Source organism: Periplaneta americana, chromosome 15 (assembly GCF_040183065.1).
Source record: "Periplaneta americana isolate PAMFEO1 chromosome 15, P.americana_PAMFEO1_priV1, whole genome shotgun sequence".
NCBI lineage: Eukaryota > Metazoa > Arthropoda > Insecta > Blattodea > Blattidae > Periplaneta > Periplaneta americana.
This window is the reverse complement of record NC_091131.1, coordinates 127,747,777-127,773,704: the sequence shown is the minus strand read 5'-3', so window position 1 is coordinate 127,773,704 and position 25,928 is coordinate 127,747,777. Positions and strand designations below refer to the sequence as shown.

General features: G+C 36.7%; 1 protein-coding gene and 1 non-coding gene across 6 annotated transcripts in view; one reads left to right on the top strand and one right to left on the bottom strand.

Annotated features, from left to right (window-relative positions):
• The window catches only part of LOC138715323 (serine-rich adhesin for platelets-like), a 1,148,033-nt gene that overhangs the window by 308,231 nt on the left and 813,874 nt on the right, over nt 1-25,928 (top strand). The window lies entirely within an intron of this gene.
• On the bottom strand, nt 5,830-5,902 carry TRNAN-AUU (transfer RNA asparagine (anticodon AUU)). The gene has a single exon. It is a non-coding gene; the product is annotated as a tRNA-Asn (tRNA).

The window sequence follows — 25,928 nt, the reverse complement described above, 5'->3', positions numbered from 1 at the left end:
ATTTAAAAATTGCTAAACGTCTCCATTTCAAAGAAAGAACGTTTTATTTCTTAGGTAGGCCTTATTACCCCCGGTTACCTTTATATATACATATAGTTATATATATATGATGAACCATAACTCTACAAACTTTTACAGGTTATTGAGGATGTTGGCTGAGTGTTTTGATATGAGGAACCTATGGTCTCCGGTGACTTATTATTGAGTAATGCATTACTTGTGTTTCCCGCACCGTGGCGTCGTGGTCTAAGGCATCCCGCCTAGGACTCGCGTTACGGAATGCGCGCTGGTTCGAGTCCTCATGGGGGAAGAAATTTTCTCATGAAATTTCGGCCAGTGTATGGGACCGCGGCCTACCCAGCATCGTGATGCACTTGGGGAGCTACGATAGGTAGCGAAATCCGGTTTCGAATGCCAGCTATAACTGCTGGGGGAATCATCGTGCTAACCACACGATACCTCCATTCTGGTTGGATGATCGTTCACCTCTGTGGGCGTGAGGCCAGCAGCCGGCTGGTCGGTCTAGGCCCTTCACGGGCTGTAGCGCCACGGATTATAATGTATTACGTGTAGCATGTCGTTTGGACGGTGATAAGATGGTTTTCTGATAGATTACAAGGAGAATTGAAAAGTAATCAACTAAGTTCTGAAGTAGGTACTGTAATATCATAAACTGTAAACTCTAATGCCCACACCTGTGGAGTAACGGTTAGCGCGTCTAGCCGCGAAACCAGGTGGCCCGGGTTCGATTCCCGGTCGGGGCAAGTTACCTCGTTGAGGTTTTTTTCCCTCAACCCAATATTAGAAAATGCTGGGTAACTTTCGGTGTTGGACCCTGGACTCATTTCACCGGCATTATCACCTTCACCTCATTCAGACGCTAAAAAAACCTGAGATGTTGATAAAGCGTCGTAAAAAACCTACTAAAGTAAAAAAAAAAAAATAAACTTTAATGCAACCAATACAAAAATTACATGAGTAATGAAACAAACCTTAGAACAAAATGCATACTTGTTTGTTAAAGATTTCACTGTACAGTAGGCTACAAGCTGTTCAAAATGTCGACTGCCATGATCTCTACAACTGTACAGCGACTCACCATGGACTGTTGCATACGCTCTAGCATCCAGGCCATTGGCGCACTTCTTCAGCGGCTGCGAGAATCCTTGCAACCAGATCAATTTCAGTTTCGACTGGAGTCTGTACAGTCTCATGTAAAGTGCTGTATCGGACATGATTCGTAATCGTATTGATTCTAAAACATTGAATGATAGTTAAAAAATAGCACTCTGTATATTGGACCCTTAATGGGCAGAATACGCGTAGAAAAGGCTTCATCGGACTGCTTTATTGTATTCCATTACTTGTGCTTCATTATTTAATCTACAGCGATTACAGTAAGTAGTAGGATTGCTAACTTACGTCTTAGAATTATAAAATATGTCATTTTCTGTAATGGAATGATTGTGAATTAAATCCAACATCTGTGAAATTTAATACCTATTAAAATATCACTTGCATTTGACTACCTTAATGGTTTTCTGGGTCATTAGTAAAGCACGGCCTTCATTGCCCGCGCTCATAAGTTACCTGCGCTCGGATAGTGTGGTGTATGCCTAGCTTGATGTGTGATGGGAGGGGAAGATACGGACGTTCCCTCAGTTGTACAGGTTCAGTACGGTGAAGGACAAAGTTGCACCTTCTTTACATGACAGCGTTGTTGTAAATAAATGCATTGTAACACATCCTTAGAACTTTAATAACATTATAGGCTATTATTAATAGAATGCTAAACTGTACAACAGTTTCATTTATGATTCACCTATTGATGCGTCCACAGTTCCAGTACAATAAAGAACAATACATTTTCGTAAAGTATCGAAAGAAAAACCTCTTCGCCTATCACTTAGAAACATTTTGAACTGAGAAAATGTGCGTTCCACATCGCAAGACGTGAGTGGTGCGAAACGAAATTATGAGCTGTCACACGTATCATCTGAGGGCTCGCCATTACCGACAAAATATCTCTTATTTCACACATTCCTGAAAATCCACAGTTCTTTTTCAACACGATCCGAAATTTCGTCTTTCGTCTTTCCGTTTCAAAACTCTCTCTGAGTAGGTTTACATGAATTTGCACTCGATGGTGTATCATGTCCTCCAAACAGCGTTATACTTTTTTATGTTGTTTAGACTTACAGTGCTTCTGGATGAATTTTTTTCTGTGGCCTTTAAACTGTATATGGCATACTTTGCAAAATATATTTACTTCTTGTATAGTGAAATACTCACGGCCAAATTCCTCCACATATTGTAACAATTTCTGTTTCTTTACGTCTGACATTACTGGCACTCTTGTTTACAACTCTGCACGGTCTACACGTGCCCGACCGACTGCTGTACGTATTGAGAATGCGTCGAGACGCAAGTGATGTGGACGTGACGTCAGACTCTCGTTATAGCCTTTGTGCAGACAACTTGTATCGCGGCAGCAGGCAATGAAAAGGCAGCGAGGTCCGCGCTTTAGTCATTAGTTAGAGAAAATGATGTTTATTGCCGTGTCATCTCATTATCTCAGAATGATCTTTTTATCTTAAATGAACTTTAACTAATGATTCACAATTTAGTATCGTCAATAAACAAATGTAATTGCGTTGCGTGCAACCCATGTTTATGGTTTCGACTCATGCTGAGAATAATGGATGTTGACAGTGACACTTTGAGCTTATATTACACAAGTTTCAACATAATGTGTATGTTCGTATAAAAGAAATGTCAGATTTCAACACCCAATATCGGACTTCACAGACAAATAAAATAATTTCAAGAATATCAGGTATTTAAAAATAAGTGAATATTGTGGTTGCATGTAGACGCACTAAAACCAGTTACTGACATTGATTCAACGATTTCAAGTTAAAATTATTTTAATTTTCTTTCGGAAGCGCCAGTTATGTAAATTACACTGGCGTCATTGGACTTCAGCCGCAGTGTAAATGAGATAAACTAAAAAAATGTGAATGAGTCAATTTCTGAACGAAAGGGAAGTCTTACCTTGGAAGAGTTTATTGTAATCCATGGTGCAACTGCAGTAAATTAAAAATAATATTATTCATTGTGCCTTGACATGCACGCGAAACAGTTGATGCACAATGCATTCGTAACTGTAGAAAGTTAATACAGAGTTGGTACTACCCACATACAGATGGAAAAATAACAATAATAATATTTACAGGATATTCTAATGTATTTATATACACTATATACAGTATACCGGTACAAGTTAGTTGTCGTGTGCTCAAAACAGTTCTTTAGTAGTCCTCTTAATATTACATGTTGTTTTAATGCGTTATCATTGAAGGATATTCATAGTTTATTTCATGTAGACCTGCGTATATTCATATCATTACTTAAATTTTACAGCAAATTGTATTTATTTATCCTAATGTCATTAAGGAGAGACTCCACTAAAAACCATGACAATTTTACAAAAAAATTTTATTGGCTATTTCACGTCTTTAGAATATATATTTTCATACTCCAAATGGATTTTAGTTCAATTCCAATTACAAATATGTTTAAAAATATTTTAAAATTAAGGCTGTAAGGGGGCGTTGCATTTAAAGAGTTGTCAAAATTATTTTTTCATCAAAAAATTCTTTTTTACAAATTTCTGATTACAATCTAGTAAATTTTTGTTCACAAATTGGCTCCCTGAAGTTACTAGATGAATGTAGCGGAGGAGAATTTTAATAGGTACCGTCATTTCCCATAACTATGACTTTTTTGGTAGGTTATTTTACGACGCTTTATCAACATCTTCGGTTATTTAGCGTCTGAATGAGATGAAGGTGATAATGCCGGTGAAATGAATCCGGGGCCCAGCATCGAAAGTTACCCAGCATTTGCTCATATTGGGTTGAGGGAAAACCTCGGAAAAAAAACCTCAAACAGGTAACTTCCCCCGACCGGGAATCGAACCCGGGCCACCTGGTTTCGCAACCAGACGCGCTGACCGTTACTCCACAGGTGTGGACCATAACTATGGTCCATTTAACAAAATAGCGCATGGGTTTTATGATTAAGTGAATACTTTTGAAATGAAAATTGAAATATTTATAATAGTAATGGGAAATTTATATTTTAAGTATGCAGTGGTTATAATTCCCCTCTTCCCTGTGCGGTAAAGATATAGGAAAACTCATGCGTGATGTTTTTCCAAATATGCCACTGGTCTTGAAAAAAAAAAAAGTTCAGCGACACATTTCATTTCGAAATATGAAAATTTTTCGAATAATTTTGTTAATAACTAATATAGACTGATAGGAATGAAACTTGACCACATCATTATCTATCACACCGTGATTGTGTGTACAAAAATCAAGAACGTAGTTTGAAAAATGTAGATAATAGAAATTTCATCCACCACCTCCCTTAATATTTTTTCAGGAATTTCAGAAAAAATAACATATTCAAAATTAAAAAAAAAAATTAAAGTGAAGAAATCAGATATTTCATAAAATGAATGCATAAAAATGTTTCTCTATGTCTTGTGAATGTAACCAAAGAAAGGAAGCTTAAAAATTGAGATCTTCTACTAAAAACTTGGGTTCGAAAATGTTTATAGAAAAAAAAATAAAAAGCTAAAATCATTTAGAACATCAAAATTTAGGTTTAATTAGTCCTTTACATAGTAAAAATGCTCTCAAAATTTGGTTGAAAGAAATGATTATGAAAGAAAGTTGCCATTTTTAGTGGAATGTCCCCTGTATAGGCCTATATGTTACGCGCAATCATACGGATTTCCTCAAATCCTTGTCACTTCTTTTTTAGACTACAAACGTTCCCATTACAAAATTGGATCATATTTCTGTTAGGAATAATCATCGTCTTGGTACATTGCGAGCAAAGTTAAAGCGGCAAAGTAATCTACATTTTTGATTCGTTACTCCTAGAGTGAAGATGGTTGAAGGAAAAGATTATTCTACATTAGAGGATGTCTTATTACCTTCTAATGTTTGAATATTGCTTTTTGTCTGAAACAGGGGTTTTCCTGCTCTTTTAAGGACTTGGCTTAGAGCAGTTGTTAGAATTTTTATGTAGGCCTATAAGATATGATCTCTCTTGCTTACATCACTGAGTCAGGGCCGTCTTGATAGCATTATAGGCCTCCGGGCAAGGCAGTGGGCCCTGCCTACACAATCACTCACAGGAGTGAAAATGTAAATTACACTACCCAAAAAAAAAAAAAAAAAAGTTTTGTCATACCTCCGCGATAAAATTAGGTAGTGTTATCTGTAATTATAAATTTATGTTTATTAGTAGGCCTGTCTCCAACAAAATCAGTGATTTGACATTAAAAAAACCTTATGTAGAGCAAAGATTAATCATTACAAAAATTTGAACAATACAACATGAGCCTTGAACTAGGAAACAAAATTTTTTGCATAAAAATGGTACTTGGTTGATAAATCATATTGACAGAGATAAGACAGGCGCACATTATGAAATTAAAAGGATTGTTTGAAAAGCTCATAGCCTGACATATAAATTGAAGTAGGATTATTCTGAACAATCTTTATTTCTCAATATAATCAACCTTGAGAATCACACTCGGTGCACCGGTGCTACCATGCTGCTATACCCATCTTGTACACAGATTCCTCGAGCTCCCAACCAAGTGAATTTTGAGCTTTAGAAAAAGAAAGAAATCTGAGGGTGCGAGATCTGGTGAGTAGGAGATGTGTGACAACAATTTGAACCATACAAATCAAGCTTTCAGGTATAACTCCCTGTAAAGTTGATTTGAATAATTTCGAGGGAAAAATTTTTCCGGGCTGGGTATCGAACCCGGGACCTTTGGTTTAATGTACCAACGCTCTACCAACTGAGCTACCCGGGAACTCTACCAGACACCGATCAAATTTTTCCCTCTAGATCCACAGACCTCAAAGTGGGCTGACCACCGTCAAGCAACCAACATTGAGTGCACACTAACTCTGTGTGACTGAAATTGTGGTTTTCTGTAAAACGGGCGTATTTTTCTCGAATCGAGCCAGATAATCCCTCGGAATTTGACATCTGACGTACTTTTGTTCCGTGTTAACAAAGGGGAATTCACCTTCGGAGGCCTTGGACATGCTCAAGACATTGATCAAGATTTGGCGCACCCATTCAGTTGAGATACGCATAACATCGCCAATTTTCCGCACTTTCAGTTGACGATCATTCAACACGCCATATCGTGGATTTCTTGTAAGATTTCTTCACTTGTTGCAGGTACTGACATCCACTGCGGGAGTAGTGTTCCACACTCTCTTCACCGTGTTTAAATAGTGCCATCCATTTTTTCACAGTCGGCAACGCTGGAGCGGATTCCCACAGTGTAGTAACCATGTCTGCTTTAATTTCTGTTGGACTCATTTTATTTTTTTACGAAATATTTAATGACACCACAAAGCTCGATATTTTCAAATTTTGCCAATCTGTTCGGTTCATTAACTTCAAAATTAGATTCCACAAAATGCAGTCAACAGAAAATTATGATTTTTCGAGCTTAACTAATATAAAATGACCGCTAAAGATAGCGGCAATGTTGACTCTTTTAAATGCCATCTATGTGTCAGGGCAAGGACATTTCAAACACACCTTGTATTATGAGTTTTTATTATTTATCAAGTGTTTAACAAAAACATTTGGGAAATGTCTTTACAAAGAGTGCTTTTATAATTGGGTTGAAATCAATGTCCTTCCTGATATGGGATATGCCAACTCCCCGCTACAAGTCGTAAGTTTTCTCCTTCTACCGAGTTTGCAGTAGATTTGAATGTTGAGGAGGGTGCTGGAACGTTAATGTTAAATTTTGGTCTGTGCATAGATTAGCATGAAGCCATCTACTCATGGGGCCTCCGGACAACTGCCCACCGTGCTCACGTCGGAACTGGTATGAGCGTTGCAATTGTAGTAAATATGTTTCTTGAAAGGTAAATTCAACATATTAACGCTGTATTTACGTGAAATAGCTGATTCATGTGCCCAACTATTTTTCACTGATTAGAATCTGCCTTGGCGACATATAGTTAAGTGATATTTCTTACTGTTTACTTAAGATATTGCTTAGTAGATTTAGAATTTATGTCTTCTCACCATTCGTGAGCTGCCACAAGGGACAAAGAGTACTTAACCATAGAAATTTTTACAGGAACTGCAGACTGTTTCGCATAATAGGAGGTCGTCACAATAGCTGGTGAGCCTAGATCATGCCATTGGGGGTAAAGGAGAGTGACATGACAGGTGCTGACGAGGTCCCGAGGTGTGATCACTGTAGCGCTGACATTAACAACGATCCTTTACGGTACAGCACAAGCCAACACCCATTAGGCTTTGACAAATATGCAGTAATTAGAGTTACTTTGCCCGTGATCGAATTAAACGAAAATTAATTCAGAAATGCGAAGCATTTCTGATTGTGTGACAATTAGACAAACACAATACCACGACTGCAGTGTCAAACTCTGCTGCTTTAATATAAATAAAATCTATTATCTTAATACCTCACAAAACAAATTAGATTATAATTCTTGGATGATACTTTGAGACAGGAACGATTTAAGAACGGTATGGGCCCTCGGCAAAAGTAATAATATGCCTTTTGAGTAAAAAATAATAGCAACAATAATAATAGCAATATATTAATAATAACTCACCTCTTTGATGTTGATACAGAGATTTCACTTACAATCACAACCGCCTATAACATGGCTTATGAAAGTGGAGCACGCGCCCCTAATGTTTGTAGACATGAAGTGTCTTAACACAATTTACCTGAGAGATAAGAGACGTGTAGCTGATGAGAGAGATTATGTACGAGTACATCATCATAAAGTTGCAAATGTCATATACGTGTACATAACATATTCCACGTCATGGCAGTGCGGTGTGAAAAGGCAGTATTGCAAGCAAAGTATAATCCCGCACCACGAGCGGATACTGACGGCATTGGAATCACAGTCAGGAGTGCTGCATATTTAAAAAACAGGAAAATTTATGTCCAACACAATACAGAACATGAGAGGTGAATCCTGTGACACATATCCAAACTCCTTCCACACCTAGCGAAACTTAATTGGTACTGTGGTGCACTCAACTGATTGTGTAAGAGAATTCAACTTGAAAATGAAGATTCTGTCATGCAGGTTGACGGCAATCTTCTCATCATAACGTATTTACTCTTCCATGCATCGTGCAAAAAGTTTATACTGGCGAAAGAAAGAGACTTCAAGAGGCTGGCAATACTTCATGCTTTATGTAGTATAATCTTCGTCTGCAAATTTACGTCCCCGTTGCTGAAGGGTTTAATCGACAAACTCTCGTCGTTTTGACCGGACCATGAATATAGCAATTGAAGCGATGCTTCCGTTGGTTCCAGTTCCAGTAGTTTACGCATTCAGGGCAGTACGAGAGCTGTTGACATATTACCACTAGTGCTGCAGTCATATTCTATATTTGGAGGCTGGTGACTATGTAGATTTTCGGATACACATTTGCCAAATTTACCGCCCGTTTCCTGAAAGAAGATGTACAGTTTCTTTTGCAAGGCATCCTGACATTGGAAAAAAACACCTGAATGGTGTAGGAGCATGTAGTAGATGAAGTGCATTGCACAACAGCTTCAGTAGTCTTGTACCCGAATGGTGTACGAGTAGGTAGTAGACGAAACGCATTCCACACAAGCTTCAGTAGTCTTTTACCTGAATGGTGTAGGAGTTGGTAGTAGATGAAAGGCATTGCACACCAGCTTCAGTAGTCTTTTACCTGAATGGTGTAGGAGTAAGTAGTAGATGAAATGCATTGCACACTAGCTTCAGTAGTCTTTTACCTGAATGGTGTAGGAGTTGGTAGTAGATGAAATGCATTGTACACCAGCAGCTTTAGTAGTCTTTTACCTGAATGTGTACGAGTAGGTAATAAATGAAACGCATTGCTCACCAGATTCAGTAATCTTGTACTTGAATGGTGTAGGAGTAGGTAGTAGATGAAACGCATTGGACACCAACTTCAGTAGTCTTTTACCTGAATGTGTACGAGTAGGTAATAAATGAAACGCATTGCACACCAGTTTCAGTAGTCTTCTCCCCAGTCATTGGTAATGTCCTTTTTGACGTGACTTCAAATTGACATTGGTTGGTATTGAACACCATGTCGGCATCGATTTCATTAGCTGTATGTCCATTTGAATAAAAAACACCAATGTTCGGGTCCTTACGACAATATCAAGAGTAACTTCCCGCCTAGTAATGGACCTTCCATCGAGATAGCTGCTTCTTTCCCCCACTTCTTCAAATTACGTGTCCCATGTCACGTGTATTCCGGAATTTGGTGTACATAAGCTGGCGAAATCGAGCAGTTCTGTGTTCTCTCGTGCCACCTCTCTCAAGAGCGAATACCTTTTGCAGCTTTTTTTTTCTGGTAATATCTTGAATTTTCGGTCGGTTCCTGAAATTTTTTATTTGCTATCTTTACATTGTCATGCTTTTTTTTTTCTTCAGAAAACTGTTCGTGAATGATTTTCCGTTTCACTCTTGGGTATGATGGCTCATAGGACCTGCAGCAGGTTGTCGTGTTTTGTGATGGAGGACCCAGTGTATCACTATCTTCAGATAAATTGTCCGACGTTCCACCATTATCACACCACAATGTCTGTCCTTCCAACATGACAGCGTCGCCACTGACATGTTGGTCCAATAGCCTATACAACTCCCGTGCAATTCGCCTGTCGATGTACGTTGGAGAAGTGTTGTTCGCTTGGTAATCTTCTTCATAACCTCATTCACCAGTACCTGTACCACAGCACGAGGGTTGAAAGCCATTTTGCAAAACACACGCATTCCACATACAGTATTCGTTAATGTAGGAACAGGCCTGTGCTCTGAATCATGCTACATATGTACCAGTCACTGATGTACACAACGGACACCTGCCAGCATTGCGCCGTATCACCTGACGACATTAGAGCCCTCAGATACAGTGTGTTTGACAATTTATGGCTGCAAACATTACAAGCGACCACTCAACTTTCATAAGCCATGTTATAGATATAAGGATTATACATGAATTTTAAATGACGCACTTTGTACCAGTTGCTTTGGTCTCATACTTGTCCATCCCAGAACGTATCGTGACGATTCTTGTCGGGAGGTCCAAGACTGTTTCCAGACATACACCCGTTTCTTCGTATATGGGTAATTTCAGGCACAGTTATTAGAATTTTTAAAAAGCCCTAATGTTTCTCACTTTACTTCAGATTGATTTTCGACTCATAATTTCTCCTTAATTTAGGTATTATTTTTACTGATTTTAATATACTTTACGTAATTGGTATTTAGTTCTGTTTCATTGTATATGTACCAAATTTGGTCAAAATTAGTTTAGGTTTATGTAACTTATTAATGAGATTTACAGACAGATAGTGCAAAGACGAAGGACCATTGCGTCATGCTGACTCCAGGTGGCGGATATCCCATCACATGTTTGTCTAATGTTGTTGTTTAGTCAACTGTCCGAAGACTGTAAGATTGAAATTGCTTTAAGAAGAAGTAATGCCAGACTCTATAAAACGTAAAATGGCTGAGAAGATGATTTACATGATGAGTTAATGCAGAGGTACAGCAGTAGAATTTTTCCTGGAACACTTTCAAGAGGAATGCAATTCTTTTCTGTTTTATGCTCATTGTTGCAGCGGGTGGCGTTGGAAACTTGCCGCAAAGTCAAGAAAATATCTGGGCTCTGCAGTGAGAGCGTGAGTGAATGTACAGCTCCGCCCCGAGCCACAGTTAACCCCCAAAGCACTCGTGTTTGTTTAGCGAGTTGACCCTGCTGTATGTTGGTAGCAAAAGTTAAATTTGACCATGTAAACATGAAATTCCATTAACTTTTTCGTGAATTTAATTCATTTCCACGGCCATCCAAATGATAGAACGCGTTCTGTTTCTACGTCAATTCTCATGAAAGTATTACCTAACTTTAGTTGAGAAGAGTCGATAAATATCGTGCCACGTGGGGAATTTTAACTCACCTGCTATAAATGTAACGGTTCCGGATTCTTCTTCTTCTTCTTCTTTGGCACTACGGCCCTTGTAGTCTAGCCTTGGCCTCCCTTAGGATCTTGGTCCATTCCTGTCCAACCAGAGCCTTCTGCCTCCATCTTCTCACGCCTAGAGTCCTTAAATCTTCCTCCACTCCATCCAACCATCTTAGTTTCTGTCTGCCAATATTGCGCCTGCCGGTTCCGGATTCAGTTTATAGCAATTACTTTGCTTGTGAATATCTAGTGTTCATTAAAAATTGAATAATCATATTCAGCAGCAAAGAACATCACTGTCTTATGATATATATATATATATATATATAATATTATTTTTTTTTTATTAATAATGAGTCCACACCTGTGGAGTAACGGTTAGCGCGTCTGGCCGTGAAACCAGGTGGTCCGGGTCCGATTCCCAGTTGGGGCAAGTTATCTGGTTGAGGTTTTTTCCGTGGGTTTTCCCTCAACCCAATATGAGCAAATGCTGAGTAACTTTCGGTGCGGGACCCCGGACTCATTTCACCGGCATTATCACCTTCATATTATTCAGACGCTAAATAACCTAAGCTGTTGATAAAGTGTCGTAAAATAACCAACTAAAATAAATTAAAATGGAAAACTAAAGTGATTTACACATCACTTCACTGCATCTAACACATTAATTTCTTATTCAAATACATTATGTTAATAAATTGACTAGTAGATACCGGTACTGAATATGAACAGATAGGTGCTATGCCTGAAACCTCTTATTAGGTATCAGTGACGTTGAAAATGTGCATCTCTGCGAAAATTTTTATTCAACTGTTCTTTTTTTGCATAATCACAATATTTTCTCTATAGGTAGCCTACTTCTATAATGAGCAAGTAAAAGTATATGGCAATTTGCACATTAACAAATGACACGCGATATGATCACAGATGTTAAAACGTGTATAATTAAACTAAAAAGAAATTACTTAAATGCTTAGATTTTTAACAAGAAAAATAAATTGAAGTTACAGAAATACACTTTCTTAGATCTGTAGTTGGTTATACAAGGTGTCTGATATAACCCGTTTATTTTCGTTTATGTAGCCCAAATATCAGCCCAGATATGTGGGAGGTATTTAATGGTTTCGCAGGCGGAATCGGGGGTGTGTATAACGTCCAGTGACGTAGTCACGTGAATGTTTCGAATTTTAGTTTTCGTGTGATAATTTTGTTTTAAACAAGTGCAGTCAATCTGTCATGTTAATTATTTATTCTCTTTCGGCTTTCTAACGTTTTATTATAGTCGCACTTTTCATTGAATAGTATTTTATAGTCATTTGCTCCTCTAATATTATTTTTTAATAAGTAAGTTATCTCCAGTCTCTCAAATTAATTTGATTTGTTCCATTCGAAATAAATAATGGATATAATAAGAAGGTATCTGGAGAGAACAGATAGCGCAGAGTTTTAACACAATTTATTCATTTATTTAAAGATATTTTGAGTATAACACTTCCAGCGACACTACCATGAGAATTTCACAACCTGGGTAAGCCTGGAATAACGTTGGATTCAGACTATGACATACCAAATAGTCTACGACATACAATGTTAATGACAATCCGCATGGAACTGCACCATGTCGATGACAGCATAGGCGGAGAGAGAACCGTTTCCTTGGGGGGGGGGGGGCAAAGCAAAACCATAGAATCCCGATACAACAAGAATATGGGGGACATTATTTACCTTCTCTTCCCGTTATAGCTTGATCGTGGTACAGTATATAGGAATATGATAATTTAATAAAGGTATTTTCGGGGGTCATATTTGTTACAGTGTTACATCCATATCCGCGATGTTTCGGAACGAGTTGTATAGGGCTTGAACTATAGGTCTACTACAATTTATAATGGAGCATAACTTAAAACAATCTCCCTATTTTTCTCTCTCGTACAGAAACACATGCATACATCATTAAAACTACGTAACAGTGCTAACAGAAACTTTTTTCTATGAAGCTTACCTTCTTGAAGATATCATATGAAATGTAAATTCTAATTATTTTACTTGATCTTTCGTCTTTAAGTTTACACATTATACTGGAATCACTTTTCTTTTTTCTACGTTGTTGTGCAGTATGTTATTCATACATCTCCAAGTGGCAGCCTGATCCCATGCAGACTTCTAACACATGAGTACAGACTGTTACAAATGAAACATTACAGTGCTTCCATTCCTCAATGAGGTATGGAAATTCTTATACATTTAGAAATGTAAAATAAATATTACAGTCCAGACACATGATCTGAAGACATTAATTCGTCAATTTAAGCACACAAACTTAATCAGAAACAAAAGCTAGAAAAATATTTTGAATTCAATATTTTCTAATGTTAATAGAAAAAAAGAGTTCAGACAAGTTTGGGGGCAGTGCCCCCCATAACTCCGCCTATGGGTGACAGCGTTACCAAGCAATCATTAAAGTGATTTATTAATAACTGAAGTTTAAAATACTGTTAAACCGTAAACGTAACAGAAATATTACGCAAAATTACTCGTTGAAGCTGAGAACTCAGATATAAAGACGTTCATAAAATGTATATTTCTAACTATATTTGAGAGATAATGGAATAAAAAATGATCACGTGAAGTAATTGTGAGGAATCTAAGCGCAGAGAAACAAAGTAGAATAGGACTTTTTCATTCAGACTATGCTCAGGATTCGTACCATGAAACATTGAACACCTTCCACGCTGTAGGTATACAAATGGATCATTAACCGGTTGCTAGACGCTATGTCCACGGATATTTCGTCCACTGTTTCGTGCGTGCCCTTGATATTTTGTCCACTATATTTTTTCTTCCTCTGGTGTTTTATGTCCGCTATTATTTCATCCACAGTTTAAATGTCCATTGTACTATTTTGACCTCTGAACGTTTGGTCTAATTTTATTATGTCCCACATTTATCTTTGTTCTCTTTATTAAGTTTTCCATTTTATTGTCTCGTCCAGTATACGTGTCCAATAATCCTGATTTCCCATTTGTATAAATGGTTTAAAACTAATACACTATTACTACTATACCACTACCATAATAATAATAATAATAATAATAATAATAATAATAATAATAATAATAACAATAACAATACCAATAATAGCAACAACGACGAGGACGACGACAACAACGACAACGACAATAATAATGAGAATGAAAGTGGTAAGTATAATTGTTGTGGACTAGCATGTCCCGCCCTCTTACTGTTGTTATCATAAATGTTTTCATAAACTTAAATATTTTCACTTACTTCAAAATTTAATACTGAACCAATGACCTACATATTTCCATCGAAATGAACATTATTATGCTACAAAAGAATTAAATACATTTCCATAGCAACCCTTCTTTTTTAAATTGTATATTGAAAGTACCTACCTGTTACCCAAAAATGAACAAAATATTTAGTTGAACCAGAAACTAGTGAACAAAGAAAAATTGAGAACAAATTATGGACACAATAATTCTTCACCGAAATATTAATTCATACATTTTTTGGTGGACGAAATGTTTGCTGGACTAATTTCCTTGGGAAAAGTAGCCGTGAACGTGAAATAGTAGACAAAATGTCTGATAGACGTACTGCTGTGGAAGTATCATCCTGGAAGCCATTAACCAAGCATCAACATTATCAACATTAGATAATAATTGCTGATGATCAGTTTAATTTTTTCTTATAGCCTACCAATGCAGAAATAGTTGGAACGAACACATACTGAGAGTGAATTTAGACTGTCCTAATACACGCTGCGACTGTCAATAAAACGCAGCTCCTTTGAGATACAGTTCAACATACATTTAAGAAAGTTATTAATCTTTATGGAACCAGAATGGCTCTAAGGACCTAAGTTACGTAGATCATGTTGGTAATGATGGTGAGCTATGACCAAGCGCTGTTCTACGAAGCTCAGCGTCCTTAACTGCAGGAACGATTTATATCATAATTGTCAATTTACAGCACTATCTGTCAGAGTCATCGGAACTCGAATCAGAGTTTAAAGGAGTTTCTCATTTCACGAATATAGAATTAAACTTCAATTCCTACGGACTTACATTATTCATCACCGAGATGATGACAAATACTCATATGTAGACGGCAGGCTTGGGATACCTTTATGGCGGTAATAGGTTGATGCACAACGGAGCTTAGAAATGTGACGTTACTCTCGTAGGTACATTTTATTAAGAACGCAAAATGACCTGTCAGCCGTCCCGTTGCGCGCTGTAGGAACCGAACCTATGCCAGCAGAATACTGTGCGCAGTCATAGTTAACAGTTGTCTGACGTTAGTGTCGAGATTGTTTGTCACAGTGTTTACGTGTATAGTAGAAGGTCTCGTTTAGGCACAGTGAAAACGTAAAGAAGGTGCAGGTAACGTGTGGGGGGGGGGGGTCGAGCCGTACAATAAACACGAGGGATGCACAAGGTTTTAATTACAATTAATTATATTAATTAACATTAATTGACATATTTTCCAAAAAAAAAAAAAAAAACACAAAATAAAAGAACACAAATTGCATAACATTATCATATACACATTTTAACAAACAAGGAATTGTAATGTTGAAATAATTCAATGTAACAAATCAAATATTGCTAGTTAGTCCATATGATGTTGTTTCCAAGCAGCATTTTTACAGATATGACTTTCAATATCTGTATGACTAACATAATATCACTGTCTTCTGTACTGTACCTGAATAAATTGAACTTTGAGAAGGGATAATTATTATGTTTAGGAAATAGTGTCATCACTTTAGACCAATATATTGTAGTTTTGTTAATTCGGCCACAAAAGACAGTGATATTATGTTAGTCATACAGAGAATGAAATTTATGACCGTAAAAATGCTGCATATGAGCAGCAAAATTTGATTTGCTATATTTAATTATTTGAACATTACAATTGCTTGTTTGTTGATAAAGTTATGCAATTTGTGTTCTTTTGTTTTGTGTGTTTTTGGAAAATATAATTTCAATTAACACCCGTGTTTATCTCTCGTGTTTATCGTACGGCTCGTCCTCTCCCACACGTTACCTGTACTTTCTTTACGCTTTCACTGTGCCTAAATGAGACGCTCTACTGTATTTGGTAACATGTACAAGTGCAATGTCGAAACACCAGTCGTATTATTTGCATTCATCTTTGACATCCTGTGATGTTGAACGGTCTTTCTCAAAATATAAAAACTGTTTGAGCGATCGCCGCAGGACGTTTCAGTTCGCAAATCTTCGGATGTATTTTGTTGTTCATTGTAATGCCGGCAACGAAACCGAAGAAGACGGAACCTTGCATGTATAAGATATGTACTTTATTTTCAATCATAACTACCTTTGTTTATGTCCGCAGTGTGTGCCCAGTACCGAGTGTGTAAAAGCTATAGTCAATGCTTGCGTATATTGATTGTAAAGTATCCCGGTTCCACCCTCTACTCATATGTTTACAAGGTCAGTGAGGAAATGGGATGAAAGAGGAACGGAAGTATGCGTAGAAATCAGCCCTATTGCTATATTGTTTACGGAATTTGCCGAGACTATTTGGCAGAACACTGTAGCTCAATTAGTTTAGTAACTATTTATAACGAAAGATTTTGATTTTCGGAAAATTATTAATACTATAAAAAAGCTATTGTGGAGGTTATCTGCCAAGACTTTAGCTTCCTAACGAAATTATCAACAGTAATCTCACTAGAGGTTTTGATTTATCTAGAGAAAATCAAAACTCGAGTGGGATTTAATTGACTATTACACGATTAGAAGAAAGTACATAAAGATTAGAAGTAACGGAGTGCTCCAATACAATGAAATATTAATTGATTTACGAAAATAGAAAACTGCCTTCAAATTTGTACCAGCTCAACATTATAAATATTACGCTAGTAGTGGCAGTAGTGTGTTACGAATAGCTGTTTTCTTATCAGTTGTGCCAACTATGGAATCTTCATTGAACTCTGTGGACGGTTACTGGTCAAGAAGGCTTTGTTGATTCAGTTTCATTTTTATTAAAACAGTTGCATTCCACTTCAATTATCTCAATCCCAGTAATCAACGTCACTTGACAGGTGATTTTCAATAAATCTTAGTATTAAACAATCTCTGATACGTGACTATTCATAATATCATATAGCAGAAGTTATAGGCCAACATAACCTAAATAATATAAACGAGTGTTAGAAAAGTTTTAATTAGGGATGATGAAATAAACAAGAAACATTTTAATTAACGATGATGAAATAAAAAATAAACATGAATAATTTTAAAAGAAACAATTATTGAAAGTAGGTACAATTTTCAAATTTGAATGTTTTAGTGGTTGGTGGTTCAGTTGATGTTATATTGGACGTGTGCGTAAAAGAAGTGAACTCGGTGATGTACACGGTGTATCCCTCAACTTATTCAGGATTTCCGAATGATGCTCTTCATTTATTTGTAGATAGGGTTTCAGGGAAGATGCATAGCTATGACCAGTGATCTTTATTAATTCTTGTTCTTGAATGCCAGTGTGAGTCATATTTGAAAGTGCTGTGCATCGACTGGAGTGGTTTGTAATTTTCTGTTTTTGACGTCCAGACCAGTACAGTTTGAAATGTTGGCAAACAAAGAAATAAATGCTAGGGTAGTGATAAAAGTAAACAAATGCTAGGGACGCGATGAAATTAAACAAATGCTAGGGAGATTGGTTGAAAGACGTCCTTTCGTACCGTTTTATTGGTCAAAAGTAGTGTGACGTAGTAAAAGTGTAATAGTCAGTATAAAATTGCCCCATTAATTCCACATATCCTCTCATTGTCTCTAAATAGCCTCTATAGTGAAAGAGAGTGAAGTAAAAGAACTTATTTCACTTTCGGCTGGCTGAAGTTACCGCTAGTGCCGTTTGAAGTTATGGGAAAGAAATATTACTTCGGAATAATCGGGTTAGTACAGTCTAGTATACAGGGTGTTTCAAAAATACGGGACATATTTTCAGGTATGTATTTCCCACATGTAGACAATCAAAATAGTTCATTACAACATGTGTCCGGAAATGCTTTATTTCCGAGTTATGGCCTTCACAACATTCAAATTCACCGGAACGTTTTTCTTTCCGCAGGTCGTTGCCGTCAAAGGAGACATTAAGAGGGCACTCTGACAGTTCATTCCGAGGCGAAGGTTACATTCAGTGTTGTGTAGGCGTTAGACTGGGCGACATGTATTCAAATCAAGAGCTGGCAGAGATACACTTCATGTACGGTAAGGCGGACGGCAATGCTGCGCTGGCTCGTCGTTTGTACCTGGAGAGGTACCCACAGCGACAATGTCCAGATCGGAAGACATTTGTACGTCTCCATTACCGTCTGTGCGAGTATGGAAAATTTAACTCTCCTGGTTTGGGAAGGGGACGACCAAGATCTACAACTCCAGAAGTACAGGAGGAGATTCTGGAGGCTGTGAACATGACTCCTCATCAGCACACGAAGGGTAGCGTTGCAAGTCAATGTTCCTCATACGACTGTCTGGAGACTGTTGAAAGAGTATCAATTGTATCCTTATCATTTGCACAGTGCTGTTATAACTAATTACTTACCTCACATAATACCGATGTACTGCCTTGACAACGACGTTCATAACTTTCTTATAGGGAAAATGTTTTACTTATCAAACAAATAGGCCTATGTGCAATGTTCAAAATTAATAACGTATTTATTTAAATTTCGATCGTCCAAAAAGTAATGTGGTTAACAGAATCTCGGAAACTGAAAAACTCTGCTTCATCTCGTTTTTTAAAACTGTTTCCTCGATTCTGTTATAACGCACTTACCATACATGTATCACAATATACTATAACAATACCTTTTTCATTTTACGTGTTAGTTGTTATAATGTTTCGCTTTTCTGTTTCCTCTAATAGTTTTAACAGCGTTTCTGCTGGCAGATAATATAGTCAACTACATATTTGCTGTTTATCTAATAGCCTATGAATTTAAATTAATGAAATAGGTAGGCCTATATATATTCATTAGTAATTGTGTATAATTTTATAGAATTGTAACTCAAAATTTAGGTTACGTTTTGCTGAAAGAAAAGTAATAGAATGGGTACGAAATAAAAAGGTGATGTAGTAGGAGAGAATATACAGTATTGCATAACTCTGTGGCATCTTGTAGTTAAAACTGTTCCTTCCGATCAGAAAGCAACTGAAAGGTTTATAATAGCTGGAAAATGGACGTGATACTACAAATGATAAGATAAATGTTTTTATCGCACCGATAAACTGCATGCAAAATCATTATTTTTTAGGTCAGAGATGCTGAAAACATGTTATGTTTCCGTCAGAACTCCTAAATTATTTTCACAGCATTAATAGCCTATACTTTATCAATATCACAATATCTTATGTAATAGGAATATGTTTTTTTTTGGTTTATTCTAAAGGATACGGATATAATATTGTATAAGAAGATACGGTTTAAATATATTTTTATTCCCCCCTTTTTTAAAACACATTTCATCTTCATCACTCTTCAACTTTTTACCATTTTGGTAATTTTAATACACTTCAGAGAGGCACATGGTAGGACAACCGTGACTTGCTGTCAGCATGATGTAAATCTCCGCAGTACAGAGAAAAATTACAATTCGTGTTCATAATCCTCATAATCCTACATTTTACGCTGTAATAAAGTTCCGCTGCTTTTACCGTTGCGCACATCCTTGTCAATAAGTCTTTCTAAAATGTACCTATTAATTTGACTGATACCGAACTTAGAAAATAAGCCAAGCATGCCAATAATGATGCCATGGTCTTCTAGAGAAATTTAATATTATGTAAGTATAAATGACGGATATATAATACGCCTAAAATGTGTGAGCTATATCACAGATATTCAGCACCCAAGAAAAATAAGATGTTAATGTATATATAGCTCTAATGACACTTAACCTCCAAGTTACAGTAATTTTTGTCTTTAAAGAAGTACCTGCTTATTTTAAGCAAATGTTCAATGCTCGATACCCGACCCTGGAACAATTTTACCACTGAAATTACATATTTGCTGTTTATCTAATAGCCTATGAATTTAAATTAGAGGAATAGGTAGGCCTATATGTATGTATTGGCCTTGATGTTATTATTTTTTGTGTTTAACCATAGTTTTTAATATAATTGAACATCCTTTGTTTAAAACAACCATTTCTATTTCTGACGTGTTGACTGCAAACTGAAAAACATTTTGCAAATGAATCACATTCTACGAAACGTTCATGTACCTTACGACAAATTTTGACAGCTGACAATTTCATAATGTTACTGCATAGGCCTATAATTCTTAATTTAACTTATTTACAGTCCGTAAGTTTGTACACAGTAGTTTATGTAGTAAATAAATTGAACTTCATTGCATTCCCTCACGTCGTGGAATTTCTGGCAATGAAACTACATACATACTATCCAAAAAAAAAAGGATCTCTTATTAGTCATCAACAAAAAGCAATCCCTGCGACTTACACATAAATTAAAATACATTTTCTTCAATTTCATTATTGACTGTATAAGTCCAGAATGAAAGCAATAGCAGTCAATAAGAAATATGGAGCATATACATGTATATATGTATATGAAAATCGAAGAGCAATTCCAGATATCCCACGCGAATAAATAAAACAGTTGCAAAATTCAGGCTATCTGCTGGGCATGACTGTCCCTAGAATCGGTATTCTTCCTTCACGGAACTGTATTCTTTGCAATCACCCAGTGAAGAAATGGACGAACAACACTTAAAAGTCTGTGCAGCAGTTGAAAATGAAACATCCTTGGTTACAAAGTACTGAAGAGCTAGACTACTGCTAATGGCCTCAGTGTCAAACGCAGCACACTAGAAAACAACGGCGACGACGACGACGACAACAACATATGAGGGGTTCAGAACACAATGGCGTAACTCCAGTTTTCATAATAATAGAGCTCCTGGCATATTTTGCAGCAAGAATATCCACACTTTCAATATTACAGGAAATACGTATACAAATTATCACAGTGCTCAGATATCAGCAATTCGTTTGTTTAATGAATGTTTTATAGACTTATTCACATTTATAAATACTCATTTTTCACAGAATACCCCAGATGGAGTTACACCACGTGTGCCCTGAGCCCCTTATATAGCCTATAAAGTTCATGTCAGGTATCTCATGATTTGTGTTATTCCACATTGTCACAAAAGGCAATTAATTATCTTTTATCGTAATTCTCATATCAAGAGACCTGTCAAAGACCGATCAAAGAACCTTTTGGAATCGTATTAGTAACTATCACCAATATCCTTTATGAGATATCAACCAACCATTGTTTATGAACATTCGAATGTGATCAGTTATTTCTTTCATTCGGTATTATTGTTCATTTTCTAAGTTTAATGTTATTGACTATCTCTGGAAAGAAGCTATGTGCAATATCAGTCTCAGCTCACAATTGGAAAATCAAAGACTCATTAGACTCTTTTTAATGCGATCGCTGCAGAAGTCTAAACTTATCATAAAACTATTATTTAGTCTGATGACATAGGTCACAACAGTCTTCGCCTCATAGTCAGCTGCTGTTATTACTCGACCAAGGCGAGTGGAGGGAGCCGCGGGCGTAATATGAACTATCGCGATGCGGTATTACGAACGCAGGAGCAGTAGCGCCACGGCTCCGGACTGCAGAGTTCCACTGGCCTTGGTCAAGTAATACCTATATTAAAAATGACAGACAGTGGTTCTGCCACCTGACTACTTTACGTTGGTTATAAGTGAAATAATAGAAAGTAATGTAAATTGAAGTTATAGCAAAAGGTTGCAATATAGTCGTTTTAAATTTAGACATGACATAAAAGTATAGCTACAGTTTTTCTTAATCTGTAGCGTGCCGTTATAGAATGATAAAGTATAATAAATTTGAAAAAGCGTATTATCAAGAGAGGAAAGGAAATAATTTACAATGGTTTACTTTTTCTTTCTCAATAAACAAAACATACAAAACTTAGTATCGTGATGCTAAAAAAAATCGAGATTTCACTAAGAGACACATTTTCAAGGTCACTGGTAATGGAAAAGTAATTTTTGACATGTAATTTTTCTATGTGTAGCGATTTCTCCAAATTGCCGACTTATTTTTTTCTTATAAGGTATACTCGTACAACTAATTTAATTCGAAAATGTTGCACTTCCGAGCGCAAGTATTGGCTTTTTCTGGTGTGAACTAAGGATAAATTATATACTTGTAAACTTTGTTTAAAAATGCTTAATTCATTTATATTATTATTATTATTATTATTATTATTATTATTATTATTATTGTTATTATTACATCAAATACAATTACTTATAGTAAAACATTAAATAGATCCATATTTCAAACGAATAACAGAAATCGGAGATATACTCCAAATTGGCACACACAGTTTTATTGTTGATTTGTCTTACGTAGGATGAAATTACCTACTAAACGATATAAGATAAACGTACCGATAGTTGACACTTTAATGAATTAAAATGCAAAGTGGCGTTGCTTGAGAGAGAGGTCGGAGCCCTCTCTGTGGGAATAATTTAAAATTCTTTTTTGTTTGCTCTGACTTGACGTGTTTAGTTTAATTATTTCTATTACCATATTATGTATTCAATTCACGATTTATCATAAAATTCCAACGCTTTTATGTAAGTTTGATTTTTCATAACTGAGTCTTATCCTGGCTAAACTTTAAGATACAGCATTGTAAAATATAAATATTAAATTGTTGAAGCGTCTTCTTTGTTAACACATTAATTATTCAGAATCTCCAGCGCTTTGTGGAATGGTTTTACATATACATTCGAAAAATCAGATGTAGTTTATTTTCAGTGACAAAATGATAGCAATATTTTTTTTTAGTGGGGACAATATGTAAAAATTATATTATTATTTTTTTTGAATAAGTGCTTTGAAATTGAAAATTCATACATCGGTGACAATAATTCTCGTTTCATTAGCATCGCCTTCTCAAAAAATAGGGTACCACTTGTGTTTGTACGGCGCCGAATCGATCTCCACCATGGTGGGTGTTCTTCGTAGTTTGTTCAGGACTCATAGAAGGCAACGACGGTGTATTCTGAACGATTCATAGTTCTACAAAAAAGGGCATTGGAGTCTCTCATCCCCTTATCTCTTCAGAAAGCAGTTTCTTCTTAGTCAGTGACCCAGCCAATTCCTTTTCCCTTCCTGATTATTTTCAGCATCATTCTTTCTTCACCCGCTGTTTCTCGCAGAGCTTCAATTCTTATTAAGGAATGTATTTATGAACGTAACAATAGGAATTAAATACTTCTTTATTCATACATACTAATAGAAACAAAACAGACCCGTCACATTATGGTCCATGGAGAGCTAAGAACTACCAGGAGACTGCTAGCCTCATGCCTACATGCCTTATCAGATGTGAACAATCATCCAACAAATACAGGGGGTTAATATGTGGTTAGCACGATGGCCTCCCAGCCGTTATAACTGGCTTGAGAAACCGGATTTCGTTACTCACTGCAGCTCCCCAAATTCATCACGGTACTGAATGGGTACCGGTCTCATATATTAGCTGGAATTTCATGAGAAAACTTCTTCCCCCTTGAAGACTCTACCCAGCACTCTCTTCGTAACACTATTTCAAGGCATGACACCTTAGGCGTCGCGTCGTAGCTATGACTCGAGATAAATAATAGTAGCTAGTTTGTGAATATATTTGAATGTCATGCCTTCACTGTCGCTTCATCTCACGCACAAGTTATGGCACATGTATGTTCTCTTGTGTTGCTTGTTGTCATTGCCTCCTTCCGCATTTATATTTAGTGTGTCGGTGGCGCAGTCGGTAGAGTGCTGGCCTCCTGTGCCCGGGGTTGCGGGTTCGATCCTTGCCCAGGTCGATGGCATTTGTTGTTTAGTGAACTGTACGGAGACGGTGACACCAACAAGACATCATTCATGAGGCAACTAGGCCAAGAGACAATGGGATTGGGTGGCCAGTTCCTTTCCCCCTCCATTGCTTACATCACTGACTAGATTATTACACTAATCGGACTTCAGATGTATACAAACAATTATTCTTCCTCTGAGATATATGTACATATTGTACATTTCAGCCAGAGCCTCAATCAGAGGCACAATGACATTTAAGTGTGATTAAATTCGACATGCTCATGTCAGTAGATTTACTGGCATGTAAAAGAACTCCTGCGGGACAAAATTCCGGCACACGGGCGACGCTGATAACCTCGGCAGTTGCGAGGGTCTTTAAATAAAACATAGTTAATTAATAATCTTAGCGTGCTTCATCTGGTTTATGAATTGGCAATCTTATATTGCCTGAGAACAAAATTACACGATAAATAAAAATAAACATATATTGTAATAAATGAAAACAAACCCAGTCTTATACAATTTAAAAGCTTGTATAAATGGTTCTGATGTGTTCCAACACACATGAACTAGGCCAGCTAAGTACCGTCATGGAGTACAGTAATTAATACACACATTTGGTACACAATCTTAGATACTGCACTTGTAACTCAGAACTTCTCGGATTATGCTAGACTGGTGGTATGGAATTCTGTGATATGAAATATTAACACGCTAGACGAAATTATGACTAGAAAAGTTGAATTTTGACATCGGCGAGTATAAATTATCTTTTCTTAATGTATTGGATATCGCAATTTGAAGTAGATACTTTTACTACTATCACCATCATCATCATCACTTTCATCAAATAGGCCTACCGCATGAACTGAACGACAGACCTGTTTCGTCATTCACTACTAATCCCAGCATTTTCTAGGAGTTCTACGTTCTTCCTTCTTTCTGTTACATAGTTGATAACTTTGTCACATAGTTTGCAGGTATTCTAGACACGCTGCTTCCATGCTTTCAAGTCCTTGTCAATTTATTTTAACGACTTGTGATATGTAGCTCGTTTTGTATTGTTTCACTTCTTTCATAGAATAACATTGAATAATTTGCCAGTAGCCTAACCATTTCAGTAGCTTCAATATTTTTTAGCCTACTTTAATGTCCACTATTGTATTACGAAATTTTAAGACTGCTTCTCTTTGAACTTGGTCTTTTATGTACGGTGCTGGTAAATTGTAGGAAAGTTTATTCCAGAATATTTTATTGTAAATGCGATACATCAAAACCCAGTTATTTAATAGTTCGAGTGGCATATTATCTGTAATGGAATTACCTTGGTTCATAGATGATTAAAACCTTTGGAAAAAACGCTCTGGATCTCTTCGCAGAGACTTTTATACTTCCTCGCAATGTTCTTTGATAAATATAAGTGAAAGAAAAATAAATAGATGATAAGTTGATATATTAATATTATCTACTTAGTGACAAGAGTGTAATAAGATTGTTTGGCTAAACACTACAAACACACAGGAATCACTGAGATAACAATGCAGCGAATATAATTAGCAAGAGTAGTACGTCCGAGCGAGTGAAGTATCGTAGGGGTGATATATACTATTCAATGCAATCAATAGTAAGTCCCTAGTGGGCATGCGCTATTCTGCCGAGTCTGCGCATCCAAGTATACAACAAAACAGCAGCAGCATCGTTCCACTCTATAGTACAGCATGATCGTGCCCCTGGACGGCAGGCAAGCCCGCAAAGCCAGAAATCAACCCTGGCCTGAGAGACTGACACAACCCCTCGTGACTGAGCCTGCTTTCGTCCGTTACTTGTTCGCCTGCTAACATACGCCAAGTGTTTGATAGCGGTAATAGTGCAGTGTTGGTGTGTGATTGAATTAATATTGTAGATGACGTCA